Source organism: Nomia melanderi, chromosome 1 (assembly GCF_051020985.1).
Source record: "Nomia melanderi isolate GNS246 chromosome 1, iyNomMela1, whole genome shotgun sequence".
Lineage (NCBI taxonomy): Eukaryota > Metazoa > Arthropoda > Insecta > Hymenoptera > Halictidae > Nomia > Nomia melanderi.
The window spans coordinates 19,949,870-19,970,864 of NC_134999.1; the positions used below are offsets into that span (position 1 = coordinate 19,949,870).

Below are 20,995 nucleotides of genomic sequence, written 5' to 3' on the forward strand. Positions count from 1 at the left end.
GAGAAATTTTCGTCGAAATTGAAATTCCCCGTTTGAAATAGCTGAATGCACTCCCGTTACCAATCATTTCAATCTAATTTACCGTGAATCCTACCTGGGGATTGAAATTATACGAACGTTGATTAACGGGGGGACGAGCGAATCAAATATTCCACGTTCACTTTGACACGGGACTGGGTAAAAATTTGTTTCCCGGTGATTCAATCCGCGGAACGATAACAGACCGACCCCCTGGATCAAGTATTCGCGCGAACTTGGCGAGCTTCCCGCGTGATGTACTCTCCCCCCGAGAATCATAGCCGCGGACGACCGGAATTTAGGAGTCTTAAAGTTCATCTCCGGTTAAGACCCGCCCTCGAGGAACTTCCGAACAAAGTTTCTCGCGGGAGGCTCGGGATTCCGGCTCGATTCCGGGATTAAAATTACTTAAACTGGGTTAACCCGGCTAGAAAGCTGTACGCGGCGGATTCAAACGATACTCTCGCCCTTATCTCAAACACGAGATCTCAAGAATAAACGGGACGCCCCGTGAAATATTCCTCTTGAGCAAACAAGTAGGATTTCTGTGAAAAATCATCGCGACGTTCACGATTTCATCGCAGAATAATTCAAACGAAGAGTCGGGACGCCTTTAGCATCCGATTCTAAAACACGTCGTTGCGTAACTTAATACAACTCTACACAATACCGGGCGCAGAAGAGTTCATTAAAAAGTCCTATCGATCACTAACTTTCAAGGGACAGCGTTAAAGGCTCCCGGGGAAAGCGGCCGATCTACATCGTTAAAGCTTCTTATCCCAGGAAATACGGTTATCGTTCCTCCGCGGGAGTATTTATAACCGACGCAGCTTTGCCAACCGAGAAGAATGATTTCCCGTCCCGTCCGAACAGGGGAATTACAGAAAAACGAGAAACCGATCACGCGACAGCTTAACCCTTTGAGCTCGAGAGGTGACTCTCAGTGACCGCTTGATTTAATACAATAACTATGAAGTTGAATATTTAGTATTTTAAATTAAAGTTTGTGTCGCTATGTGAAATAAATAAAATAGCTTGTTCCTTAACCCTTTGCACTCGGGAGGTGACTCTCAGTCACTTGATTTCCTACAGTGAAGCTACAAAGTTTGATATTTAATATACTTCATATAATGCATCAATCTGAGAAATATTGACGTAAAATAGCTTTGTCCATCAATTCGCGTGAATTTCTCGAGTTGGTTTTACGAAATATCTTCTTCATCTCATCAGAAAATGTTGAAATATTTCTAGTGAAAAACTTCGAAGTGCAAAGGGTTGATTTATCTGTGAATTACCGTTAAATTAGTTTCAAACAATGTCGTCTGTCTCATCGGAAAATGTTGAATATTTCCGGTGGAAATCTTTCGAGCGCAAAGGGTTAAAGGGTAAAAACCATCGGTCCATCGTCCTTGATACGCTCGGTGGCCAACGGATCGCGGTGAAACCGGACGGCAAAAGGGGGAGGGGAACGCTCGAACCCCTGTAATGCAAGCGGCGCGCGAAAGAACACGAACCACGCTCTGTGTCTGACGTCGGGGGAGGGGGCGGAGGAAGAGGAGCAATTATTTAGACGAGCTCCGTGCCGCCTTCGCGACTATCGATCGCCTTCGAGACAAGGTTAAAAATATCTATTTGCATGTCGGGCTGCATTATGGCAGATTAGGTCGTGGCTCTTGCCTCCGACCGTCAGACCGCCTACTGCCCTCTTCAAACTCGCCCCGTCGAGCCCACCCCCTCGGCCACCGGTTTTTTCTTGCGTCGGATGGAACCGACGACGACGCCGAAGGTCTGGGTTAATCGAAGAGAGATTTGCCAACGGACGGACACGTGCCGCCCAGCGTTTAACGAGTCCCCGTGGTTCCCATGCAACTCGCGGCGTTCGTGGAACCGGCGACTCTGAATGATTGATACGCTTTTAGAGATGCACGAGGAAACCGCGAACTAGGTGACGTCTGATCGATGGTGGAAAGTGAAATTAATCTTGAAATTCGGGCCGATGTTTCGTGCGGTTCTATCGCGTCTTTCGAAGGGTACTCGAATTGAGTGGAGTTGATGTTGACGCTTTCAAATCTTCGGGAAATGAACGTGAAAAAGAATAATTATTCTTTCATACAATCGCAGGTTGATGGAGATGTTACTATCGAAAGTGATTATTTTTGAATAATTGCTAATTCTAGAATGTTCTTTTACATAACTACTGAAGAATCTAATTTGCACTTCAATGTCCCGATTTCTAATACAATTTTACTCGAATTGAGTAGAGTTGAAGTTGCTTTCACATCTTCGGGAAATGAACGCGAGAAAGAATAATTATTCTTCCATACAATCGGAGGTTGATCGAGGTGTTACTATCGAAAATGATATTTTCGAATAATTGCTAATTCTAAAATATTCTCTTACACAACCACTGAAGAATCTAATTTGCACGTCAATATCCCAATTTCTAATACAATTTTACTTCGAAAACGATCGAATACACAAACGCATTTATCAATTCTACCCACGAGTTCGTTCGAACAATTCGAAGGACCCACAGTCTCTACATCATTAGCTGATTAGCCGTCGGTACATAGGCGTCCGGCAATCCCAATAAACTGCCGGAGATCGCGGGGGTCAGGCAATCTGTCGGATAATCTGCGATCAATAATTGAACGGGCGTTGCAGGGGAATCCGCGGGAATCGGTCACCGGATCGTGACTGGGGACAACGAATTACGTGACGTGGATGGTTGCAGCGCGTCGCCGTGCCGTTAGTAAACGTCGACGGAGAGGGTCGGCCGGCGAAATTTTCGAGAATCCTCGGCACTCGGAGTGATGGACGAGGGGATGCACGCGACGGCCGTTTTGTCTGTGGACTGCGGCGCGTGAATTATCGCGGCCCGATGACTGGTGTTGTTCCAGCGGTTGTAAAATGCGTGCTGTGCCGGCCCGGCGGCGGCCGCGTGTCCGGCGGAACGGCGAATTCTGGCCGTCGGCCAGGAGGACCCTCGAAACCGTTCCGGGACCGTTCGAACGGTGAACGGATCCACTTCCATCGGGATAATGCGATTCCCAGCGTCTTCTGAATTTATGTCCCGGGATACCTTTCCTGGGACATTGTGATAGCGAATGACGGCTCCCCGCATTATTTACGAGCCGATACCCAGATGTTTTAGGAGGATCGCGGTTCGAGCGGAAAATGGGATTCAGCGGACTGTGCACGCAATTCTGACAGATTGTTTAATCTTCCATCTGTTGAGGATACTTCAGCGCGTTAGCTTCGTCGAGATGAGGATACGGATTAACCCTTAGACATTCAATTTTATTGCGACCTCTAGTTGTTTCAACAATTTTTACATTTATTTGTAGTATCACAATCGTGCCATTTGAAGGTGACATTTCAATTACTCCTAAATATTCTTGAGTAAATAAATAGAGCGTGGTATTAAGCTATAATCGAATACTAACGTCGATGTGAATCTCGAAGTGAGAAACCAAGAACACTTCGGACAAAGGGTTAAACGTGATTCATTCGGGTACTTTGATTTACTCGGAACTCTTTCCTGTGTAGGGTGGAACAGTTTGAAGGATTTCGAAAATAATCTAGAGTCTAAGGGGTTGATTCCTCCGCGAGATTGCAGCTTTGTCGATAAACTCGCGAGTCTACGAATGCAAATGGGAAGGTTCGTGTCGTAAATCTAGTAATAACATCTAATTTCCTAGAGTACCAGCCTTGTTCTAGAGCTAATAGAACTTTGCTATTCCTAGAGCCTCAGTTTCGAACCACTAGTCAACTGGCCACGATATAATAATAGAGTATTTGATCGCGGCAGGAGATAGGCTGCCGAAATTCAAATCAGCTGCTTAGAATGCAAGACAGTCTACTCGAATTAGGCACTTCAGATGCATGGCACTCCCATTTTATAGAGCCAACGGTAGGCAACCCTTTCTCGCGGGATCAACGTCGAATTACTATTTATTAACTCCTCGCGCCGCAGCACGGAATTCCGTTCTTTCCGGAGAAACAGCCACCTAAACAATGTATAGTGTTACTATATTATAGATAATGAAAGAGTGGATCTTGAGTAATCGAGAGCTAGGAATAAATGTATGTATTTAAGAAAATATGGAAACAACACGGACAACACGTGAAAAGTACAACTAAATGCCACGGAGGCCAACTTCCCGCAACTCTCTTATAGGCTCTCCCAAAAATCATTCTCTCCCCCACAAGCATTCTTCTCGCTCGTCACAAACACTCGGATGCACCCCTGGAAAGCTGGCCCTGCAATCTTGGGTCCGCCACGTTGTGGAGGACACTTTCCCTCGGCCGTTTTACAGCCTGTCCTTCACTCACACTCATTCTTACGATCACTCTTCTTAAAAGCAGCTTAACCTACGCTAAGAATTCTAGATGCTACAATACTTTAGTTTTTTTATAGACAGCGATATAAGTGGATCTCACCGAAAACCCGCGCAATTCAATTTTCTGATAATCAGCCGGTACGCAATGTGTTAACACAGTTTTCGTTCGATTAACCCATTCGCCTCGTAAGCGCATACATGCGCGCCACCGTTGTGCAATTTGTATAACGCAAAAAGAAGGAAGATCAACTCATAAAATGTGAGCGCAATAATTACCAAGTGTCTATACAGGCTTTTACTTTCTTATACGTTTCGAGCCGCTTTACAGCCTGTCCTTCGCTCACACTCATTCTTACATTCACTCTTCTTAAAAATACCTCAAACTACGCTAAAAATTCTAGATACTACAAATGGAACAGCCTTGTTTTATAGAGATAAAGAATTCCAGCTCTTTGTCCCTCAGACTCAATTTTTAACTGACAACCACGAAGCTCCCCAGCAGCCGCCTGCCAGTGCTCAGATTGGACGCTCAATAAACGGGACAAATGATATTGAAACGATGTTCTAGCAACAGCGTCTCGTCCCAGGCAGCTTCTAGCTGCGATCACTCGACCGTAGAACTAGAAGTAAGAGGACCAGGCTGCCTGGTACGTGTTGGTGGGGTGCGGGTCGATGAAAAGCTCGGTTTAACGCGGTCCATCGAACCAGAAGCTCCGCGGGCCAATGCAAGCTCAGCGAACCAGGTGCTCGACGAGCCCACCGTGCACGCGGTTAACCTCGATGCATTTCGTCCTCTTTTCTATTTGCCCTGGCTACCTCTCTTCTTCTCCGTCAGTCCCGTGATTAAAACCGGACGGTTAGCATCGACGTGTCCTGTCCGCCTGTCGCGCGAATCGGCAACGGGACGTCTGCCGATGACGCCGAACACGGAGTTACGCGAGAGAACCGGGTCGACGCGGATCGTCCGACACGAAAACTTTCGGGCCGCGTACACCGGTGAACCCGAACTCCGCCGTTTCGCTTAGCTCACCGTAGTGTAAAGCGTTTCACGCGCTACAAAACTTTCTTCTTCGGGAGACTTCACCGCGAAGTAGGTGTTTTGAATGCTCGGACCTCGTGAAAGTTTAGGAAACTTGGGAGCCTTAATGCACCGCGCTAGCCGTTTTGGAAAACTTGTTTTCCTCTCGAAGTCTCTCGTGGAAACGTGGTCAATGTTCCTTGTAATACTTTCGGGATGATTATGTAGAGGTGTCATCGAATTGTTTCGTTATAGAAGCGCAAAGTAGGATATAGTTCTGGAAATGATAAAGAAATCTCGACAATTGCGGAATGATTCTATAGCATTGCGAACGCTTAATCGATCATTGCGAAAATGGTGGGAAAACTGGTTCTACGAATGAAAAGGAAGAGAATTGAGGTATCGATGATACAAATAGTGTCCACCGCACTTTCTAAGCGCCATCGGTCCAGAGTTGTCCATTCATCGAGAGGAGTCCGTCGCGGACATAGATCACTCGGCGTTTGACGGGGAAAGCTAAGGAACAAGAGCAGCCGTGGCTCTTTTCCCAGCGCAGCTGTTATGAAAGAATGATTATGCAATAAATTTCCATACTATTCGCACACGGAGCGACCGATGCAAATGATCCTTGTAATTCATGAGAATTTACGAGCCGCCCGTGTGCATACCCGGCCCGCGCTAGATCGAGATACACGGAGCAGACCGCGCGGAATCTCGCGAATTTGCATCTTGCGTGACGATCGCGCGAAATTTCCTCGCGGTTTTCCGAATCGGGAACGAAGCTCGATGCTCGCCGGAGCGAGTGTTCCGCGTTTAATCAGCGTCGGTTAAAAATGATCGTTTCTCGCGCAGGTTTTTTTTAATTAAGACCAACACGGCTCGCGTGATTCATTCATAAAACACACGTTGCTCGTATCGCCGGGCTCGACGGTGGCCAAATGAATTTTCGGGCCCGTAATCGGGATGGCAGTCCGTCACGCCGGAAAACACCCTATCGAGTGGACCGTAATTTCTCGTTTATCGCGCACCGCTATCGAATCGATATGCAGATTCCCGCGTCGCAAAACACAATGGAAGACAACAGCTCATTTACGTTTAGAACGATGGCGGTGAATAATTTTGGGAGCCGAACATTTCGCGGGTTGGTTTAATTAAAAAATGCTAATTAACCGAACGGAATACCTTTCCTGAAATATTTCGATTAAAAAGCGTTCGTTAAGCAAGCTAAATATTCGCGGTGCTTCAATTAGACGTTGTTATCCGAGAAAATTGAATTTCTCAGGATGCTTCTGTTGAAAAGTGCGAGCCGAAGGAAGCTAAATATTATTCGCAGAACTTCAATTAAAAATTCGTAGCGGAGGATATACTTCGCGGAATATGTCAGTAAGTATCAGCCGAGGAAGTTCGAGAATTGTTATCCGTGCAGCGAGTGAATGTTTGAATGAGTCGAGATGCGCGCCGAATGAGTGAGAACGAATGGGATAGAGCGGCAGGCGAAAGATGCGAAGGATTGGTGCACGAAGAATGAAAGAATGTGAGTGAGTGTTGCTAAATACGAGTGCCAGGAGAGGACGAGAGTCAGTTGTTAGTTGACCAGCGAGAAACAACAGGATAACGCGTCGAGAAGAGATTGCGACATCCGAGAACACCGATCGTTTGTCGGGACATTTCTGATAACCCCTTGGCATATGATATCTTTCTCGACTCTGATCGATACGGCTACTTTGTCATTAATAATTTATTGGAAAAAGAGAAAAATTCTAAGCATATGTTATTCCTGTATTTCCTTTCAAGCGTAATAGTTGATTACAGAGGAACAATATTTACTCTGATTTCGAACGAACTGAGTATTATATTTATTTGTCGAATCATGTTGAAAATCTTCACCACGGGTCTCGCTCGTTGTTGTAGGACAAGGGGTTAAGAAATATTAGCGCGCTGTTGAATTTCCGGTCCCAACAAGATAAAGCGAAAGACAAGTTCAGCCAGGATCCGTCGCGCGGAACGAATCGAGAGACGCTGCAACAAAGATCCCCGTCTACGCCGAAATTAATCGAACGGGCGTGTCTGTTCGCGAGACAACTCCGATTCTTCCGGTCGTACAGACGCTCTTTCAGGCCCGCGACGCGGAATTTTCTGAGCGGATCCGGCCGGGCCCGCGTCAATCGCTCATTGTGCTCGCGTTTACCGTCCGGCGTTTCCTCGCGCAGCGCGACGCTTGTTTCTAGCGAGAGCGGCGGCGGTCTTGATGAAACACGGGCAAATTGCGAAACGTAAATTACCGTGCCGCGGATTGTAAATTATACCCGAAGCTCTTTCCATTAAGCAAATTGAGTGGCGTGCTCCCCCGTCGGCAGGCCCGCGCGGGGACGCCTCGGGGCTGTATTTCAAGAACCCGGGGAATTTTGTATCCGCGCGGCGCGGAATTCAATTTCCGAACGTGTTGTTTAACACTAACGTACCGACACCTTATGCATACTTATTCCTACCTGACTGGTTAAATGATTGGCCGTGCGATAAAGATAAGCGAATTGAATAATGAACTTTTATTAGTGAAAATAGAAGCGAGAAAGCGCGAAACTGAAGAACTAATTAATCGATATGAAAACTGATATTAAGTTAACACTAGAACTAGATAGATCAAAATGAATATTAGGTCAAAGGGTACGAATACCTCTGAGTAATTTCCGAAGAAGCTGATTAAGTAATAGCTAAGCTGAAATTTCAACCAATTCAAATCTTTTGTAATGTGATTAGAAATATTGATTTTCCTTCATTTTTATCATGTTTGTTCTATCTCGATTTCTTGATGGTCAAACGGTAAAGCGAACTCGAGATCTTTGTTTGAGATCTGGAAACCTTTGGAACCTTTGGATGGACTATTCTGTACCGAGAACAGCCGGGGAACATTTAATTAAAATATTCTTTGAGTAATAATTAATTCGTGAATCCCAGGCGAAGGATTTCCAGTCGCGATCCGTCCGAACGCGAGCTTTGTTCCCCGCGGATGAAATAAAATTCCAGTTATGTCATTGGATTGGAAATAGAACTCAAAGAACCCACGCGGTTAAGTAATTGTTCCGACTGACAGAGAATTCAGCCGACCACAAAGCGCCGCGAACGCCGATCCGACATCATCAATTATAATTAGTCCGCCGATACTTTCGCCGACGGTAATGGAAACACAATTCCGTTCGTGTACGCTCGGATACGCGGCGGATCGAGTGTGCGGTCAGAAACGAAACGTATTAATTTGAATAACGACCAGCCGATAATTAGTACCGCGAGCGTATCCGCTGCAGCTGCAACGGCAAATGAAGTCTCTGTTCGTCTGGCCATTGACGGATCGGGTCTGTCGGCAATAACGTGGCAACGGGGGACGCTCGAAGAATATCAGCGCACCCACGCGAACCTAAATACCATAAGCAACGCGTTTTACATTTCGATTTGAAGCTGATTAAAGTAATCCCTCTCCGGGAATTCCGATTTCATTTTCACGTGTGATTCTATCGTGACGCGAACCAATTATTTTGTGCGTTCAACACTCAATCAAGCATATCGAACGATTCTTTCTTGGATTAACACTAGAACTACCGAGCATTTAATACGATTAATATGCAGTTCCTATAAAAATTGTAACGATAGATTATTTTCAATTTCTTTAGACATTCGTTATAGTACTCTAGTGAAACTACTTATTTTCAAGATCATTTCGAGTATTCAATGCTTCGAAGATGTCAATAACTGCTAAACAAACAAATCGAAACCAGTCATTGTGACTGGTATGTAGTTCCAGTGTTAAGGGTGAAGTGACATTCATATTAAATTCTGTTCGAAATCTTCACCGCGAGTTTGACGCAATATTGTAAAGCAAAGGGTTAAATACCCCGGTCGGCCGTTGCTCGTAAATCGGCCCACGGCGATCGCGAAGAAAGGAAAAAAAGGCGGCGATTTACAACTCTGGCCTGGTTGGCCGGGAGCCACGATCGCGCTTTTCGGCGATCGCGGAGGCTTATTGGACCGTGCGAGCTTTCATCCCCGCGGAACTCTCAATTCGGCGACGCATTGTTTTTCCATCCCCCGCGCGCCGGCGATCAATCATCTGAAAAATGAAATACGCCCGGCCGGCTTTGTGCTCGCGAAAGGATCTGGTCCAGTGGGTTTCCCGTCCGGTGTCTCCGATGATTGCCGCTAATCAATGGCCGGCGGTCGGACACGTATCCGGCGGACGCGGAGCCAGACGCCGGGGATTGCTTTTTCGAGGAGAAATGGCTGGAAGTTTTGTTCGCGTGATGAGAAATGTGTCGCGTTCTGTTTCATCGCACACTGAGAGGTGCGTCCACGTGATACGTACGGCTTTCCTGTTGAAATTCCAAGAGGAAACGAATGTCCGATGATTTGTGCAGTTTTCGAGACAATTCTTCCAACTTTAAATATTACTGATCTGCCATTAAGAAAGTCCAGTCTAATGAAGAAAAATGAAAATTTCAATAGATCGGCAATTAAGCGTCTAGACTTCACCGAGACATACCAACAAACTCGAGAGGGTTAGACCTCCAAATTCCAACATCTAAATAAACGGACGTCCATTCTCCAAGGAGCAATAGAATAAACCGTGCAATAAATGTCTGGGAGGCCAGTGTTAATTTCCACGGACTGTAGAATCTCCTGTAAATCTTCGGCGCGATTTAACGCGCTGCAATTACACAAAGGAGGACGGGCGAGGGGGACGGAAGGGCGCAGCGAGCGAACATCGCGGGATTTACGGTCGGCCGTTCCGATTCCGCCGGGCTAAAAGCTTCGGGACTTTTACGAGCGGTTTATTAATTTACGGTCCCGCTTCGATGAGCCAATTAAGACAATGGCCACGATTTCGACCTGGACCGGCGTAAAAATAAAGGGACCCGCCGGTTATTGGTCCAGAAACGCGGTTCGCGGTGGCTGGAAAAAAAAAGAAGAGAGAATGAGAGAACGAAGGGTGTATTTTTAATCCAAGCTCGAGGTCGGGATAAACGGGGAATAATACGGCCGATTTAACGTTGATTCCGATGAAAGTACGGTGAAGGATTAAGAGGTAATTGTCGAGGATTCTTCGCCTCGCGACGATCCCTTTCCCCGGCAGCTTTTATTAACCCCTTGACACGGGGACACGGGGTCTCGCGAGAGGCCACCGTTTTTCACGTGTCGCCGGCGACGCGGAGAGATACGGACCGCTGTAACTAGCCCCGCAGCGTCGCTCTCGGTGATCCAACGCTCGCCTGAGCGGCCTGGATCGCTGGGGAGGTGATTCGCGTGAGAAATTGACGCTGCAGGAACGCGGAAGGACAACGTTATTTTTTAGATTTTCAGAAGAGTCGAGCGGTGTTGTTCGAAAGATATTCTTCGGTACTGGAATTATAGGTTTTGAAGACAAGTCTATTTGCAACGCTATGAAACTTGAAACCTTTCGCTCCCATTTCATCGCATTTCGACGAACGAGTTTATCGACATTAGATCAAGCGGTTTTCTATCAAGTTTTTAGTACACGCTGTTATCAGTAAAAAATTACCTTAGCAAAATGAAAGTAGATACTGTAGGAGCACAAGTAGACCGGTTTTCACGTAGATACAACTCGAAGATCAATCTTCCATAAGATTCAGTGATCATTGAGACATTGTGACACTAAGATTAAAAAAACCTACTCTGAATCACCAGCATCAATCTCCTCGACAATAGTGCATCTCGAGCACTTGCCAGCGGACGGGCCGCAAAAAAGCTAATCAAATCATTAATCGTGGCCGATCGATCAGTGTCAGCGCTTCCTCGTGATCCTCTCCTTAATACCTCCTGCCTACGTGACGGCGAACATCGTTCCAGACCTCGATCCAGCTGCTCGTAAAGAGCACTGTCCACAAGCACGAGTGTCCCAGAGAAAGATCTCGTTTGCCAGTCGGTGATCCGCTCTTTCCTTTCGACTGTTACGCAACCGGGCCGGTCAGAGGCTAGGATAGGCCGGAGCAGCGATGCACGACGCTGCCGGCGATGATCGAAAGCGGCTCCGTGGTGGGAACGCGTACAGTGTAATACGCTCGCCGCGGAGACACACGAGAACGCAAACCACGAGTCTGCCACCGGTGCGGCTGTTGGCCGGAAGCAGTGGTCTGGCTGCGAAGGATCCGGTGTCGAAACACTTGCTAACACTCTCCCAGTGGCACCAGTGATCTATATTGGACCCGGTCACGTCGATCTTCTTCAGTGCTTAGAGGATGCTCGCTCGCTGCGGCTCCAAATGCAGCTGGACTCTCTCGATCAGCCTCTAATCGATACGAGAGGTTTCTTGGTTGATTCTTCTGGACGTTGAACTTGGACCACTGATTGTCCTTCGCTAGTGATCTTGGTGGATTGTTCGGTAATTGCGAATAATTGACTTGGACTGCTCGTGGAGTGTGTTCCTTGGTCGATAGAGTTGAGTCTTGTTTGGGACCGTTGAGTGAGTCTTCGTAGATGAGTGGAATTTGAGAACTTTGCGGGTCTTTGGAAAGTTTGATCGTTTGGAGGACGATTTTGTGTTCTTTGGTATTTCGTGTTTGAAGATTGTTCGTGATGAACTTGGAAAGTTTGCGTGGCTTTTGAGGGCTTACTGCGAAGTACCGAGGAGGGTGAGTAAGGTTTTAAGTTAAGAAAAATTTAATGGGAACGTGCGTATGGCTCTTGTTTCTTTTGTTAGCGAGGTGAGCGTAGAAGATTTTTATTGCCCCTCGCAAGACAGTCTTTGCCCGGAATATTTCAAGCTCAGCTTATTTTCGTTCCGATACCACCTGCTTCGTAATACAAACAAACAATATTTACACTGAATTCGCTTGCACACGGATTTCGCGAATCGCGTTGCACGGTGGAATACTTTTGTAGGTAGCCCACCCACTCCTACCTTTTCATTACGGATAATGGCCCGTGATATGAATTAATCTTCGCGTGTAAATATTTGCGGGGTAAAATCATTGAAATAGAAATGAAAACCGTGAAGTACAGTTTATGAAAACGAATAACAACGAGGATGTTATGAAATATTAATATTCCTTCTGCCGCGTTGTAAAAACAATGGCCGAAGGGGAGAAGATTAATTCGACGGTAAACGTTGTTAACGGGAGAAAGGAATGTTCATATGAATTTGTATCGTGATTCCCATATTACGCAATGGGGGACGTTCATTCAATTTTAAACGGATAGCTAAGACGCATCGAACGAAACAAATTTGCAACTTTATCAGCGCGCGCGGCGCTCACCGCAGCTGTTGATCGTAGCTTCTTTCTCTCGCGCGCGCGAAACCTTTGACACGACGACGGGCAATTAAGAAACCGAACGCACGATAACTTTCGTCGATCAAATAAACCTCGTGGCCGATCGATATCGCAGTGTTAACAGTTTGTTCAGCCTTCGCAGCTGTGTTTAACGTGTCACGTGGTCGACGGCACACGTGTTGCGGATATTTAGCGTACGCAAATTCGCTTGACCAGGGAACTCGCGCGGAAAGGGAATCCGAAGCGTCCGTTTTGCCGGGAAAATTCTGCGCAACGAAACAAAACGATGACGGAGAAAACAATGCTCGACCGTCGACGCGAACAACAAGATAAATTTAATAAGAGTAAACAGAGTTCAATCGCCGACGGAAATAACACGACGGAAGAGTTAAATATAGGGTATTAATAAAGTTATTCCATTTTTACCGAAGGAAAAAGGAAAAATGGCGATTTGAAGCTCTCTGAAATTACTGGTCTTTTTACAAGAAATCCGATAGCCGGCCATTAAAGCGCCATACCTCGTGCCGCAGCAGAAAGTGGAATCGATAATTGGATTTTATCATGTTTCAAACCCGGACAGGTCTCGATCCCGCCTCCATCTTTTCGACGCCGCGATTACCAAGATGGCGGGAGCCGTGTCAAGCCACGAAATAAATTTGCGAAACGAAACTGCGTGGAATGCAGATACTAGCACGAGCCAATTATAATTAGAATTTCGAGACGAGCCGGGAACGCGATTCATCGTATTCGAAGGATTGAAATAAAGGAAGAAGTAAAAAGAAAAATAGATATTTTCGTGTTGTTCCAGTTTTTTTTTCGTTTTTAGATATCAGGGACGACCTTTTGCACCGCGATACGCCTTTATTTATTGCGAGCGACGGTCGTTTCGTAAGGACGGACGAAAATACGCTTACGGTGAATAATATTCGCGGAGATATTCATTATCTCGCGATTACGGAGTCCCGGTCGTTCGCGTATTAATTAAAATTCAAAACGCGGCTGTCGATTATTCACGTTCACTTATTTATATGTATATGGTCAATCTATATGCAAAAGTATCTCCTCCGTCCTTCTCCAACGACAGAAACTTCACGACTCGTCTTGTCGGTTCTTCGTCGGGTGAATTTTGTATTCATGTACAAGGTGTCCGCCTTCTGACTGCTGTTTGACACCAAAGTATACTAATTGAAGAGTTCACGTGGAAAATAGGTAGACTCCAAAGTGAAATATATTCTGTTTCTATTCTTGTACCGCGCTATGAATTTCAAGCGAACAAATTTGTGTTCTTATCCCGTGGTGTAAATTCGAAGCAATTTTCTTTCTGCGAGCAGTTATTGAACGTGTGAAACTTGTTAACGCTTATTGTTTCGCTATGCAAAGACGCGTTTTGGAGAGCACGGATGGATCTCCGGCGTTTTCCGCTAGAGCGACGATCGAAATTTCGCGGGCAATTCGTCAAGCCGGTAAACGACGAGAGCATCGATATCAGTTTAATCGGTGCACCGACAGAACATTATTAAATCTGTCAAGGGTCGTGAACGGTGCCGCGGAGAAAGACAAACGGTTCCGTGCGTAATCGATACGTGTCGTTCTGCTCGAAGACGTCTGATTTAAGCGCTACTGGCTGATACAAACGAAACAGAGCGGCTATCAGAACCGAAAATTAAACGGTAACGCGAACAGAAGTTTTCTCCGTTATTGAGATAATTGAGTTTGAAAGTTTAGGAAGCACGTGTACTCCAGATATAGCTGATTCGCGTGTCCGACGAATGCCTGTTTCCACTTAGAAGCATCAGACGTTAAGGAAAATCAATTTACAGTGGATCAACTCGAAACATAAACGGTAATCTGCACTTTGTAGTATTTAAATTGTTTCGAACTCGGTAGAAACAGTCAGAAGTTGCCAGACGAAAGTTTGAATCGAAAGAATGAAAAATTTGCACGAGAAATTTAATTCGAGTTAGCGACGAATCTTTCGTGTTTGCGTAAGTAATTGCATCGCACCTCGTATATGTATTGTGTGGTCGATATATCGGAGCACAGGGTGAACGGCGAAGATTGATCGATTAGCGGTCCAATGAATCGGCCGAGATTCCATTGAAATGCAATCTAGAGCGAACGAGTGAAACACCTCTTCAACATTTCCGACGGTCCCAAAGGAGCCCGTAATAAAATTCGTTCGATTCCCCGTATGCGAATCAATATTTATGTTTGTCCGGGATGTTTGATGATCACGGGGATAATTGGTTTTCAAGCTTCCCTGTTCGCTTTTACGATTCAAACCCAATTTTCGCGATAGGTCTTTTATTCCTTTGTCGAATGGCACGCGATTAAGCTTCTACGGTAACGGTGATCTCTATTTTTATATGAACGTGGTCTTTTAGGAATGCAGAACTAGAATTTACCTAGAATCCTGCATTCCTAGGGTTCTCAACGTGTAAGTTTGAAGAGGTTCAAACTCTCTGACTTCTAGAATTTTCAAATCTTTGGATTTTAAAGTCTAAAAGTCCTAGAGTTTTGTAATTCTGAAATCCAATAGTTCTAGAGTTCTATGGTACTATAGTTCTATAGTCCTAGAGTTCAAAAGTCCAAAGATCCAAAGGTCCAAAGGTCCAAAAGTTCTAGAACCCTATAATTCTGAAGTCCAATAGTTTTAAAGTTCTATGGTACTAAAGTTCTATAGTCCTAGAGTTCAAAAGTCCAAAGGTTCAAAGGTCCAAAAGTTCTAGAACCCTATAATCCTAAAGTCCAACAATCTTAAGATCCAGAAATCCTAAAATCTTATCCTTAGTCCTAGAATTCCAAATCTTCAAATTCTAGCACCCTGCATTCCCATACACCCAAAGATCCCCTAATCCTACAAGCCAAAATTCCAAAGATCAAAAGCGCAGGAGTTAACGCGAAAACTTTGATGCTTCAAATTTCTACACACTCAAACTCCTTAGCTCGCGAGGCCTGATGCAGTCTAAATATCAAGGATCGCGTTCAGCGAGTTAGCGATCCCCAGGTCAACCGCGACTCGATTAATTAACGAAACCAATTAACACCGGATCGATACGTCATAAGCAACGCGCAAGGAAAGCGCAAACGCGTCGCAGCTCCGCTTTTCATCCACGATATTTTCACCTCCGGTTATCACGCGACCGGATCAATTAACGAAGCTAATTAACGTCTCTGTCCGCGTGCTCGTTTCGTTCATCGACGAGCTCGCTTCGTAAAGTCGGACGAGGATTAACGTTCGCTGCGATCATCTGTTCGCGAGAAAGTCGCTCGGCCAGAAGATAATTCACGACGCAACGAACTTCCAACAAAATTCCCAAAGTTTCGAGAGGAATTCCTCGGATGCGAAAAATTTCCCCGAAAAAAGCTACGTCGAGAGGTTGGCACGTTGCTTTTAAGGTTCAACAATGTTCCCCGTCGCCGATACATTGCCCGTACACCGCTGAAACAGGATAAATCACTGGAAGTTCGGTAACATTACAGCGGAGAACACGGTCCGCGCGGTGGCGCCATAAATCTCGACGAATATCGCGTGAAGAAATTCAATTACAAAGCGGCCGGGTGCGCCGCGGGAGCTAGAATTTCAACTCGCAACTAATTAAGGGTACATTATGCGCGAACGGGCAGGTATTATCCAGAAATGTTCCGCTATTAGTGCCTCGGCAATAAGATTTCGTCGGCTGCGGACTTGTTGAATGCGGTTCGTCAGAATTCAAAAGAACGTTCGAGACACCAGCTTGTATCTTTTGAAAAGAACACGGGAATCCTTTATGCCGCGGATTGAACGGGACCGTTAGAAATTCTTAAGGGATTGTTATTATTCCGCTCGCCGAGAGAGAATGCATTAAATTTAGAACGGATCCGGCTCGAGTGGTGACCGAGCGTCGGCAGTAAATCTCAGACACGAGTTGAGGGAACGATAAGAGCACTGCAAATCGACTTAATCCCTGCGGTTACTTCTGCCGCAACGTCGATAAGCGTTCGCAGAAATGAAAGCTTGAAAATCAGGTCGACCGAAAACACACCGAGAACACGCGGGACCAATATCGCGCCCGTCTCCGCGAGTTTCGTCGCGAATCGCTGCGCGCTCATGGACGGATAACTCATTGTTAGCGGCGTCGCTCGAATTACTAATTAGAGACGCTGTAATTAGACTCCACGTGGTCTTAGACTGCAAAGCTGTTAATGAGGATCGCAAGAATTTATTGTGACAACTCTAATGAGAAGTTAAAAGACCTAATTACCATTGCTTATTTCAAATCTAGAGCTTCCCTCGATATCAGAAATAATTCTGCTTACAATTTCACCAATTTCTCTTCGACATCCTTTCCTATAAATTAATCTACAAGAATCCACATTTAGCGATCCAAATCTTCTGCATAAAACAAATCTTTCCTTCTCAAATAAAAGCTGTAATCTCCGCAATCATAACTTTCAGTGAGAGTACAAGCGATTATCTTCAAATACTAATTAGAAATTCCAACCAGTAATGGAGAGCGTCTAGCACCAGGATGCTCGGTTAGGATCTATACTATTTTCTCCGGGTTCCCATTAACGTCTTGAAGACGGGGTCCACGATCATGGAACATCATCTAAGTTTCAGAACCAGTTATCTAAACAGTAATAACACGAAGCCGGCGCCTTAATCGCGCCGTTGTGCTCGAAAGTGCGCGGCGCTTGGAATAGCCATGCATCAAGTTCCCGACAATAGGAAGACGGAAGTTACCGGGAAATGGCGCGGGGAACCGTGAACTTTCACGTACAACCTTTTCCCAGGGCTGTCCCGAAAGTTTTCGGCGAGGCAATAGTTCATTCGCTTAACGACGGGCGACGCGAGCCACCGGCAAGCTGCCGCGTGAACGTTAACCGCGTAACTCGTAACGGATCGCCCGACCGCGCCGGAAATTCTTCGGCGCGCAAACTGGCTTGCGAACTCGGAACACGGAAGTTCGCGAACGAGCTAAGAAGCCATTAATTCTTCGAAGTTTTGAGATGAATATCGCTTCAGTTACTTATCCGCTGGCCACTTCGTGCGGACAGTTTCTGTTATCGTTCTCGATGTAAATATTCATTAATAACGGTTGCTCTTGAAACACGAACGCCATATTGGAGAACATAGGGGACTTTTTTGTCGGGATGATATATTGGCAATGTGTAAATTTGTGTTTAGCTGGATGGCTTTGAGTATTTAACCCTTCGCATTCCAATAATTTGTCACTAGAAATATTCAATATATTTTTATGAGATATAGACGACATTTTTTAAAACTAACTTAACGAAGAATCTATTCACAAAATAAAGGGAACAATGATATTTTATTTCCACATTTCACGTATCGACAGATTACTCGAGACTTAATGTTAAATATGAAATTTTACAATTTTGATGCACCAATCGTGTGATGACTGAGAGGCACCATTGGAGTGCAAAGGGTTAATAGATATTGAAATTCTCAAGCATTATTTGGCAACGGTTTAAGTTAATTTTGATTCGTGCGATTAAGCGAATGCTCACTGTGATACCTTAGTTTCGAAGCTATAATTTTCGCGATCTGTATAAACGAATATGTAGTTCTCTAGGAATCATAGAATAAAGTATAGGACAAACGTCTGTAAATCTAGGGTTAATTGAAGAAAGGGAAAGTTACTTTTATGTAGATTTGAATTTAGATTAATATGGTAAAATGGTACTCTCAAGATGGAGTTTAATCAAATTTGCAGAGGAAACATCAATAGAAAAGTGTGAAGTATTATTTGAAATATTAAGGAACTCGAGGCAATTAATGAGATGTTTGGTCGTCGAGATACGTTAGCGAAGAGGGTAGAATATCGCGAACGTGGCAAGGAGACGCACAAATTTCTGTCGCCTCCGTGAAACGTCGCGTAACGATGGCACCCATGGGGACACTGGTTGCGTCAATGCTCGTCGTGGCATAGAAACCTGACTCCGACAGGCGGGCTGAAAATTTACGGGAACAACACCGCGCGACGATCGTATTGCCATTTCAGGGGCATCCCCGTAGTTACTATGGTGATCTTGCTGTGGAATGGTGGAGTCGTCACGTAATTCGTAAGGGTGTCTTGATGGTTTCGCGGTATTGAGCTCGCAGCGTCTATCAGACACGTAGCTGTGGTCGCATGAATTTCTGTAGGCCCCTATAGTTAGAGGATTCTGCGTTTCTACAGCATTAAGCAACCAAATTTCAATGATTGCGAAGACTTCGGCTTGCGTTTCGGAGATTTATACATTTAGAATTCGAAAGCTTCAGAGTTCTATGTTTTTGAGAATCTAGACTTTTGAAATTACACGTTTGAGATTCTATAACGTTGCTTTGGAAGTACAACGATTTAGATTGTTAATAGCTTTCGATGCTGGAACTTCTAAAATTCTGAAACACTGAAGTCTTATAAGTATTTAGACATAGGAAACAATAATTAGAGTACAGTTAGAGGATTCTGCGTTTCTACAGCATTAGGTAACCGGATTTCAATGATTTCGAAGATTTTTGCTTGCGTTTCGGAGATTTATACATTTAGAATTCGAAAGCTTCAGAGTTCTATGTTTTCGAGGATCTAGACTTTTGAAATTAATTAGTTAATTTCGTTAGATGCTTTGGAAGTACAAAGATTTAGGTTGTTAATAGCTTTCGATGCTTGAACTTCTAAAATTCTAAAACACTGAAGTCTTATAAGTATTTAGGCATAGGAAACAATAGACTTTAATTAGCAGTCCTATGTCGAGTCAGACTCGACATTCTATTTTACTGCAACCTCTACCTTTTAACAATTTTTTCTATATTTATTTGTAGTATCACAATTATAACATTTAAAGGTAACAATGACTCCCAAATATTCTTGAATAAATAAATAGATCGTCATGTTAAGCTGTAATCGAATGAACTAACGTCGACGTGAACCTCAAAGTGAGAAACCAAGAGCGCTTCGGACCGCAAAGGGTTGAAGTCTATATTTCAGAGTATCTAGATCTCCAGCGTGTAGACGATGACGACACACGGTCTGTCGCGTCAGTCCATTAAACGTCGATATTGGACACATAAATATTTCTTGATATTACCGGTGCGAATGAAAGCGTCGTTCGCTGACGTAGACGCAGCCGCGTTTCAACTAATACCTGTCCTCGGTCAAACGCTTTTTGGATGGTATTACGTCATCAGCGGCCTTGATGGGACGTGGACAGATTAATATCGGCGCCATTACTCGAAATAATGAGAGAGATAACGACGGCGTTAAAACGCGAGCCATAATATTCCGAACGGGAAAGGTAAATAGCAGGTGCCGCGACGATCACGGCACGGAACGTTACAGCGTTTATTAACGTCGAACCGTTCGACGATTAAACCACTGAAAAATCAATTGACCGTCGAATTTCTCAAGCATTCGGATAATTAAATATTCAATTATTCAACCGTCACCTACCGGCGTTGAAGTAGATCGCAAAAACTTCATTCAGAATTCCTTCCATTAAAGCATCGCTACATTATTCAATTTGATTTTCTCTTATTCCCTTGAAAATTCCGATTTTCACGTGAACAGAGTCGGCTAACATTTCAGTAGAATGATCTACAGCAGCGTTATTCAGTTCTCAGCGGGTTCTTACAACGGAGCAAATGGCGGCCCTTAAAACGTAACGCAATCGTCGCATCCCCGCGGCCGCGTTAAACCGTAAACCGCTCGGCTCGTTCACCGGTAACCGATTCAGCACACGTCGAAAGGAAATTGCGTTCGATGGGGACCAGCGTAAAAGCGGTTTCAAGAGGAAAAGAATGGAAGGGGGTGGCCGGGCCATCGGGACGGGCGAATACTTTCAACGTAACATTTCACGGAATGAGCAAATATCGACCGTGACTACGCTTACGGACGGTGTAATTTACATACGCTCGCTGCCAGTCGCGCAGGATATCATCGCGCCTGATGGAAAGAGGAGACGCCATCTCGACATCGGAGATCCTAAAACAATTGTTCCCCCAGCGGAAAATTGAACCGAGCGTGTATAGCGTCCAATATAGAATTCTGAATTTGCCGCAATCCGACCCTGATAATCTTTGATGCCGTTAGACTTCTCAATTTTCTGGAGTCAGATCGTTCTACTACCTGGAATTTTCGAGTTTCAGATTCTTGGGGTCGTAAGGTGTGGATCTAGGGGAGCTAAAAAGTTCTGACCTAGAATCCTGGAGTAAAGAATAAGATTCAATAGTCCTGAGATCCTTAGAGACCTAGTGATTCAGAAAAATAAGATTCGGTAACCCTAGAGTCCTAGAAACCTCATTTTTCTGAATCACTGGGTTTCTAGGACTCTAAAGAATAAGATTCAATAGTCCT

General features: G+C 44.9%; 2 protein-coding genes across 8 annotated transcripts in view; one reads left to right on the forward strand and one right to left on the reverse strand.

Annotated features, from left to right (window-relative positions):
• The window catches only part of ImpE3 (Ecdysone-inducible gene E3), a 90,365-nt gene that overhangs the window by 49,288 nt on the left and 20,082 nt on the right, over positions 1–20,995 (reverse strand). The gene's annotated exons all lie outside the window — the stretch shown is intronic.
• LOC116432686 (uncharacterized) overlaps positions 1–20,995 on the forward strand; it is a 240,693-nt gene that overhangs the window by 35,194 nt on the left and 184,504 nt on the right. The gene's annotated exons all lie outside the window — the stretch shown is intronic.